This window comes from Hemicordylus capensis, chromosome 2 (assembly GCF_027244095.1).
Source record: "Hemicordylus capensis ecotype Gifberg chromosome 2, rHemCap1.1.pri, whole genome shotgun sequence".
NCBI lineage: Eukaryota > Metazoa > Chordata > Lepidosauria > Squamata > Cordylidae > Hemicordylus > Hemicordylus capensis.
Window position 1 is genome coordinate 139,955,030 of NC_069658.1, and position 9,420 is coordinate 139,964,449.

Here is a 9,420-nt window from a genome sequence, read left to right on the forward strand (position 1 = left end):
CAAAGTTCCTTATCAAAGACTCCTGAGGAAACTTAGCAGTCATGGGATAAGGGGACAAGTGCATGTGTGGATTGCTAACTGGTTGAAAGACAGGAAAGAGAGGGTAGGTATAGGAGAGTTTTCACAATGGAGGGAAGTAAGAAGTGGGGTCCCCCAGGGATCTGTATTAGGACCGGTGCTTTTTAATTTATTCATAAATGATCTAGAAGCAAGGGTAAGCAGTGAGGTGGCCAGATTTGAAGATGATACCAAACTCTTTCGAGTAGTAAAATCCAAAATGGATTGTGAGGAGCTCAGAAAGGATCTCTCCAAACTGGATGTATGGGCAACAAAGTGGCAAATGCAGTTCAGTGTTGGCAAGTGTAAAGTGATGCATATTGGGACAAAAAACCCCAACTTCAAGTATACGCTGATGGGATCTGAGCTGTCGGTGACTGACCAGAAGAGGGATCTTGGGGTCATGGTGGACAGCTCGTTGAAAATGTCAATTCAATGTGTAGCAGCTGTGAAAAGGCTAATTCCCTGCTAGGGATCATTATGAAGGAGACTGAAAATAAAATGGCTAATATTATAATGCCCTTATACAAAACTATGGTGCAGCCACCCCTGGAGTACTGCGTACAGTTCTGGTCACCACACCTAAAAAAGGACATTGTGGAACTGGGAAAGGTGCAGAAGAGGGCAACCAAGATGATCAGGGGCCTAGAGCACCTTTCTTATGAGGAAGACTGTAACCTGGGGCTAATTAGTTTAGAAAAAAGATAACTGTGGAGAGACATGATAGAGGTCTATAAAATCATGCATGGTGTGGAGAAAGCAGAAAGAGAGAAATTCTTCTCCCTCTCACATAACACTAGGACCAGGGGTCATCCCATTAAATTGATTGCCAGGAACTCTAGGACCAACAAACAGAAGTACTTTTTTTACACAACGCATAATCCACTTGTGGAATTCTCTGCCACAAGATTTGGTGACAGCCAACAACCTAGATGGCTTTAAGAGGAGTTTGGATAACTTCATGGAGAAGTCTATCATTGGCTACTAGTTGGAGGGCTAAAGGCCACTTCCAGCCTCAAAGGCAGGATACCTCTGAGTACCAGTTGCAGGGGAGTAACAGCAGGAGAGAGGGCATGCCCTCAATTCCTGCCTGTGGTTTCCAGTGGTATCTGGTGGGCCACTTTGTGAAACAGGATGCTGGTCTAGATGGGCCTTGGGCCTGATCCAGCAAGGCTGTTCTTATGTTCTTATGAGTGAATGGCTTCCCCACAAATGTAAATGGCAAAATGAACTGCTACATCTAGAAACACTATTAGGTGGTTGGCAAAATTTGACACGGGGTTGGTGGGGGAGGGCTGGCACTGAGAAGGACCCTACAGGGCAATGTTATGTGTGTTTGTGCACTCTGCAGAAAGACAACCTGTAAAAACTATCACCACCTAGAGATTTACACACCACCTAGAGATGTACATATCAGGTGGCATAAAAATAAGATAGATAGATAGATAGATAGATAGATAGATAGATAGATAGATAGATAGATAGATATCTCCCCCAAATCCAACCAAGGAGGCTCTATTTAATAGAAACTAAGGCCAAAGGGGGCACCAAAAACCAATCACTCACCCCCTCGTTGTCCTGAAGTCTTCTGCTCTAGGTGCAGCACAGAAACACAGGCGGGCGGGCGGTGGGACGGGGACCTGGCCAGTGTAGCACAATCACCTGGGGCAGAGGGGAGAGGGCAGATGGGCAGCTGTGGGCTACCCACCCAAACATACAATCAGATTAAAAGAAACACTGAGTAAAATAAAATAAAATGCTAAAGGAAAAATTCAGAAAACTGCTGGAGAAAAGGTGAGAAAAAGGGGGTGGGAAGCCTAGGCCTGTGGGACAGGCAGCTGGAACTGTTGCTGGAGCAAGCAATAGGGCTGGGGTGAGGGGGAAGCACCTGCTCCAGATAAAAAGAGCCCCCCCAATCCAAAACAGAATGAAAGGGACTGAGGCTGGGGACAGAGAGTCAACCCAGCCCAGAAAAACAAAAGCAGCCACCAGTCAGTCAGCAAAAAGGAATGTAGGGGTTGGTGGGGTGGTTTTGGTGTTGTGGGGGGGATAACAAGAAAATGGACTAGAGGCCTGTAGCCCCCCTGGCAGTGGCTAGCTGGGCAGAGCACAGTAGGAGACACTTTCTCACACTGCAGGGAAGAAAATCCAAAAGGGAAAGCACACAGCAGCCACACACAGCCAGGAAAATTTACTTTAAAAAAGGGGGGGGGAGAGGGGGAGCAGCCAAAAAAAAAAAAAAGGCAGGCAGGACAGACCTCACCACCAGCACAACAGAGACCAGACCAGAAAGCCAGAGTCAGAAAAGCAGCAGTAGACTGGCACCATTGCAAAGCCTACCAGAGGGCCAGACACATCTGGCCAATCAGGGAAGCAGGAGCTCAGCAAATCACAGCAAGTGACACAACAGTCACATAATTCCCACCAGCACTTAAAATGGTGCTGGAGCCTTCAAGCTTCTTTGTACCTGTTTGAATAGAACCATGCTCTGTTTGGTTCAGACTTGGACCCGCATTGCCAATTTAATGCCCTGTTTGGTCTGAGTTCAAACCTTCGAATGGAACCAGTTCAAATTTGAACCTGTTTGCTCATCCCTAATGTAAATGCACTGCACTTTCACTGGGTCATTGGTGCAAGGAGAGCAAAATCTGCACCCCACCAATGACATGAAGTTGCCTGGTCCTTGTGATGAGGACCCTTCAGGCACATGTCTCTGTGAGCAGATTTATCTGCACCTCACGGGATCCTTGCAATATAAAAACCCCACACTCCTTACACAATTTGCTATCACAAGGGCAGACATTTTGCGAGTGCTACATGACCCAAACTCTGAAATGTTGTCGCTCTGGTATATTTGCTCTTTGGGTATCAGCTTTATTTTACATTACAGCCACTACACTGGAGGCTTTCAGATTAAAACTCAGCTCCTTGTACATTCTCTGATGCAATTGTCCTGAGTACTGCAATCCTAGGAATGAATGTGTGACATGAAGGAAAGGGGGAGTCTGGAGGGTGGAGGGTGGTTGGCAATGCCAGATATGTGAATGCTCCATACAACCTTCAATCAAGACACAGCTGTTTGAGGGTAATTATCACATTTTAGCACTCAATGAGACAGTGGGCAGGTCAAGGGACAGTAATCTGGAGATTCAGAGCGAGAACTTTGTGGCATTCATCACTGTCATTACCCAGACTGAAGAAAGGCAACAGCTCTAGGAGCCAAAAGCATTGGATTGGCCCTCTGGTGTCACCTGACTCTCCAGTAGCATTCTGGACTGTTGTGTGCCTGTTGCAACTGGAGTTGCCTGCCGTTCCTTCCTCTAACAAGCTGTTAGTTCCCCCAATGTCACAATGAACAAAGAAACAGTGTTTGATCTGCAAGCCCTACAGCACCTGACACAACCAAGCTGAATTGGAAACTTTAGAGTAACCCAGAGTCTTCAGTGTTTTCCTGGATTCTGTTTGTAAATAATGGACAACATGAATGTGCAGTGGAGATAATGGAAATTACTAGATTAGTGTTGTGTAGGACAGCCTTGCAACATACACACATAGAATCAGCAGAATGTAGTCCCGAAAGCTTTTGAGCCCCGGGCATTTTCATGTTTACAACAGCATCTGAAGGAAAATTCAAGGGCTGCCCTTTGACCAGTACATTCACTTTGCCCTTCTTTTTAAATGGCTTGCCTTGGTAGTTTTATGAAGTACGACGCAGCCTGACCTTTTTGGTTTACTTGGACACTTCAGCTGACAGGCAGAAAATAAAATAAAATAAAATCTCAAATGGGCAAAAGAGAATTTTCTTCCAGGTAGCAAAGTACTTTTAACTCTTTACAGCTGATATCTTACTCTGTTTAGAAGTATTATTGCAATGTCAAAGACAAATAATTTAGATAATTTGTTCTGATGGAAGCTTTTCTCCACGATCAAATTGTAGCCATGGGAGGGATCAGGATCACAACGGAAGGGTGGCAAAGGTTAAAGTTCAGCTCCCACCACAATGGTCCTAATCTATATTGCTCCCTATGCATGCTACAGATTAAAAACAAGCATACAGCTGCATAGCATGTGTTTTAAGTCTTGTTTAAGCCAAGTGATTAAATAATAATAACAACAACCAGAGGCAAGGGGAAGCTCTAGGTGAGAGCATGCAAGCTTTAAAGAATCACACAGGTCTCAGAGACAGCAGGGGGGAATTCCATATTTGGGAAAGGCAAGATCAAGATTATTGGTTTTTTTAAAAAAAAAAGATTTGTGCCTTGGGCATCCAGACTCTCAAAGGCTTATTCAATGGTTTATATTTCCATGACCAACTCAGTGTGTAGAATTAGTGAGTTGTCCAGAAAGCGAGGTGTTGCAAAAGGATGACGGTCTGAAATACAAGGAGTGTAACATAATTCTCCTTGCCTCCCGTAATAGGACAGCTGGGCCCAGAGGACTGGTTTTTCCCATGTGGGGCTCCTAGAGTTCCTTTCCACACATTACGCAGAGACAAGCCCAAGCTTTGCCATCAAAGCTTTGCCATCACTGTAAAATGTAATACTCGTATAATATGAAAAGTAGGATGAAATCTACTAGAAGTTCTCCAGTGCAATCCCCATTGAAATAAACAGGAACAGAGCAGGAGGAAGCTGCTGTTCAGGTCACTTGCACAGAAGAATTTCCCGCTGGATCATGCCATATGCCTCTGCAGAGCAGGGTCAAAACATTGCTTTCAGTTGCAAGTGGAAATCTCTTCACAGAGGAGGGAATGAGTATTAAGAATACTATGCTCATATTGAGCATACTGTCCTTTTTTGCCATTTTTGTTTATCTCAATGGGGTTTGCACAGGAGAATGTCCTAATAGACTGTACCACTAGGCAGTTCATGTCATTCTGGTGCCCACCCGGGCAGGCGGGTGGGGGGAGTCAGCAGTGATTCTAGATAAAAATAAATAATTTTAGGAATTTTTTTAAGGAAAAATTTTAATTTTTAGGGGGGAAAGGTAGTGATAATCTAAGTGATTTTTCTCAACATGTCAGCCACTGAAGGGGAATGTGATATCCTTAACCAACACATATCTTACTGTAGTCATTTCTTATTTTCTCTGTATATACAGATTGCCTATCTCATATGTGGATGAACTGCCTTTTCAAATGTGTTTTTTAACAGTTCAATTCTATTAAGATTGTGGGGAAGACAATATATATCCTGTAAGTGTGCATCAGAAAGATGATATTGACTCATCTAACCCTTCCTTGTGCTGTTGAAGGTCTACTTTAACAAAACAGTAAAAGTCTATTTAAAGCCAGTTATTTACTCTCTACTGGCACACTGAAAAAGGTCATATGGACTTTTGGAAAGATTTTTCATGAATCAATGTACAGCTAAATTGATCCAGGCCAAACTTAATGTTTTGTCAATAACTGCTAGTGCATTTCATATGCTGCCCACTAGTAACCTTCCAGACAGCTTTAAACAACGCTGTTTACTCACTGGATGGTTTGTAGTGGCTCACATTCATTTATTTGGAAAACAGACTAGGTTAGCTCCTTTCTTCCAGACACCTCATTTTCTATATGCAGGCTTAAAAAAAAAAAAATACAGAGGAGCATTTAATCATGTGAACTCCCATCTGCAGACTTAGCTTCTCATTTGAAACAGATTTAGTTTCTCATTTGAGCCCTCACCAGATAGAAAACCAAAAACCCAAAATCAGGGGATGCTGTACTTGCCTTCTGATCATGGGAAGAATCCATCTACAATTACAGTGTGTATGTTTTTAATTAAGTGCTATAAGCACAGACAATGAGTAAGTGGGGATTCTGAGTGGGTCTGCATGGGGGGCGGGGCTTGCAGGCATGTTCTCAGGATGCTGTACACAAGTACAGCATGCCTGCTTTTTTAAATATCTGAAAAATACTTTGTTGTTTGTAAGAACTCAGCCATTATAAAATATGTATGCCATCACTGATTCTGGCTGTCATCACACTATGCTATATGAAAAAGGAACAAATGTGCATATCAGGAAAGAGAGAATCAGTGGAAACAAATTTAATTGGGGCAGCTGCAGAATAATGGGGGCTATTGGCAAAATAACTCCCATTAAAATTACTTTGTGGCTGGATTAATAAAGGTGGAGGGAATCGTCTGAACTTGTCCCTGGATCTGCTTGACCTCCACCTCCCCCCCACAGATGACAGGTAAGATGCCCTGTAGGAAAGAAGGAGAGAGGTTATTCCAGGATATATTGCTGAGTGAAACACCCTGAAGCTTGATGCTTAATAGACCAGAGTAGACAAAGGGGCTATTCTCACGACCAACAAAAATTGGGCTAGCAGAGGCTAGCCCGATTTTTGTTGGTCATCAGAACCACTGGGCTCGCAGCCGAGCCCGGTGGTTCTAGAGCAGCTAACCCGCTCGAGAACCCCTGGCAAAAAGCAGGTTTGCAGGAGTGAGCGCTCCTGCAAACCTGCTTTTTGCAATTGTGAGTAGCCGCAGCATGCCTTCATGCCGCGCCTACTCATGAGTAGACCCCCTGCCAAGAGGCTTAAAAGCAGCCTCCCGGCTCAGGGGTCTCCCCAGTATGCCCTGCGCACTCGCGCAGGGCATACTGGGGCTTGCGGGGGCCACGCGGACCCTGCTCCTCCCACCCCCCGCCGGCTCCGTCTCGGAGCCGGACATCATGTGGGCGGCCGATCTGGCCACCTAGGGCTCCCTGCTCGCTCGTGAGCAGGGAAAGCGGGCTTAGCCTGCTCTTCCCACTCACCAGACAAAACCGAGTCTCACTGATCGTGAGACCCGGTCCAAAGACAGTAACAGCCCTGCAAAAGGACATTTCACCTGGTGTAGCTTTTCATACAGGAATGAGAAAAGTTGCACTTGCTGAAGTTACCTCTAATGATTGTTAAAGGTGAAGGAACAATGTTTTATTTTTCACCCTGTTCTCTGACAAACTCAGGGATATTTTCCTGCCGCAAAATCAGGAACCAGCAAAGTGTGGTGGTTGAGGTTGCGGCACCCTGGATAGCTCCCACTGAGCAACTTGCTCCAGGAAAGGCATGATGTGGAAGGAGGTCAAAAATTCACCCAGGCTCAGAGTACCCCTCTTAGATGGCACCTCCCAGCCTAGATTTCAATGGGCAGTTGTCTGGCCTAGAATCTAGCACTTCTCCTCTGCTCTAATAAGTCCCACCTAGTCCATTGCTGGCAGTAATATACGGGCTTAGGGGAGCATGAGAGGTATGCTGTGAAAAGGATTGATTCCAGGGGTGGAGTCACCATCTGACATCAGTCTCAGGGGGTGTAGCTTTGCTTGCATTTACAAACTAAACCAGTGCCACATTCCCAGTGTGGCTGGGAGCGACTCTCCGTCCCTTCTAGGCAGGGAGAGCCATTCCAGCCGCACCGTGAATGTAGCACTGGCCAGGGATTATGCTCGCAAACGGGGCTGTGCAGTCCATTTGCAAGCAAAGCTATGCCCCCTGTGTCTGACATCAGATGCAGGGGGCGGGACTTTGTATCACATCAGATGCAGGGGGTGGGTCTAGGGGGGTCTAGGGGGCCTCAGCGTCAGGCTGGACCCAGGCTGCCACTGGCCTCCCTCTACCCCTAATTGGTTCATTGGTGGGGCTCAAGCTCAGGCTCCTTCTGTGCTGCATCCAGGGCCTCTAGTTCTTGGGTCTTCCAGCTGGCAAGCTCAGGCTTCAGACTGCTCAGGCTTCAGACTGCTGTCAGGTCTTGGGACTTGGTCCTCCAACCTACCACTCCTCAGTCTTCAGGACCAGACTCTGGAATATTGCCCAATACTGGGGTCATGAAATATCAGTCAAAGTACTGTGTTGATAGAACACACAAATGCAGTGGAAAGATAATAACTAAATAAATGGTATATTCAGTCCATATATTGCTGTCAAACATATAGTGCACGAAGGAGGGACCAAGCTCCTATATGGACCCAAAGAGTATAGTTTCTAATGTTTCTTGGATATGTCCTTAAAGTCTTTGATAATAAACCTCATGGGTCACTTGAAGAAATGAAGAGTTGTGGGTGCACACATTCCAAATCCAGGAAGCAGAGCAGCTGACTAGGATGGATGAATTTCAAGTTCGAAGCCTTGAACAGCTGGCTGAGGTGGATATATTCTAGTTTCCAGTGTTCCAAAATAGACCTTATATTCAAATTTCCAGAGTTCCAGAATAGTCCTTGAAAACTGCCTAGGTACCAGTTTTTTCACCAAAGCTTCCTCACAAAGGACTATGAAAATAAAAGCACAACACTGTCTGCTACAATATGGATAAACATCATACTGCAATATCTTTAGAGTGCACAATAACATGGTGCCTAATTAACAATGATTTCCATACTCCCATGGTATAAAGTTTACTCTTACCTGAAGGTAATGCTTCAAAACTTTCCTCAAGGTTGAAACCTTATTTTTACTGAGTGCTACTGCATAGACTTCTTATATACAGCTGCCCATAAGGGTTTAACCAGCTACCTCTTAATATGCACCAGATGGGAGTATAACAACTAAGTGGAGGAGCAATAAAGCTCTCAACACTAAATCCATGCAAGGAGTTGTTTAAAGAGAAATTGTTAAATGTTATTTTCTCAAACGTATCATGAGCTATTCAGCTGTAATTCTACTCAGGGGACATCATATGTAATCACATCCATTATCAATTTTAGACAAACCAAAAGCCAAAATGGCAAAGATTTTTTGAAAATTAAGAGCATCACATATAACATCATCCATTTCCAAGGTACAGTCATAACATTGAATATAGAATACAGAATACAATAGCTGACATAGATGTCTACAAGGTATCTTATAAAAAGCAAGACAAGTCCAGTTGAGTGTTTAAACCTCCCATTCCCATGGATTTAAACTTGTGTATACATTCTGCTTCTTTTTGTAATAGAATTTTCCGTACATCATCCCTTTTAGATGATTCAGATCTGTATTTAAATAGGATGCAGACTTTAAGATCTTCTGGGAAATGGCCCTTACTCATGAAGTGAGACTACTGGGGTCATGGCAAACATTTAGTGAGTCACAGCATAGATCAGTGTGATCCAGACTAAATAAGGTGCATATGAAAGCACCAAGTAGCCCTATGTAGTCACATAAATCTGATAAGCATATTGGGCTGATAATACCATATTGGTATTATAGCAATAGCAATAGCAATAGCACTTACATTTATATACCGCTCTATAGCCGGAGCTCTCTAAGCGGTTTACAATGATTTAGCATATTGCCCCCAACATTCTGGGTACTCATTTTACCGACCTCGGAAGGATGGAAGGCTGAGTCAACCTTGAGCCCCTGGTCAGGATTGAACTTGTAACCTTTTGGTTACAGGGCAGCAGTTTTAC

The 9,420-nt window shown here is 44.4% G+C and overlaps 1 protein-coding gene across 8 annotated transcripts in view; it reads right to left on the reverse strand.

Annotated features, from left to right (window-relative positions):
• The window catches only part of LOC128346393 (uncharacterized), a 231,906-nt gene extending 229,512 nt beyond the window's left edge, over nt 1–2,394 (reverse strand). For 5 of the 8 annotated variants that reach the window (XR_008316941.1, XR_008316942.1, XM_053299646.1 and 2 more), the window contains exons 1-2: nt 2,316–2,394; nt 1,624–1,757 (exon numbers count right to left, since the gene is read on the reverse strand). The gene's annotated coding sequence lies outside the window, so the exon portion shown is untranslated. The remainder of the gene's footprint in view (nt 1–1,623; nt 1,758–2,315) is intronic. The other 3 variants (XM_053299641.1, XM_053299644.1, XM_053299647.1) reach the window with 3 other exon arrangements.
• Nucleotides 2,395–9,420: the final 7,026 nt, after the last annotated feature.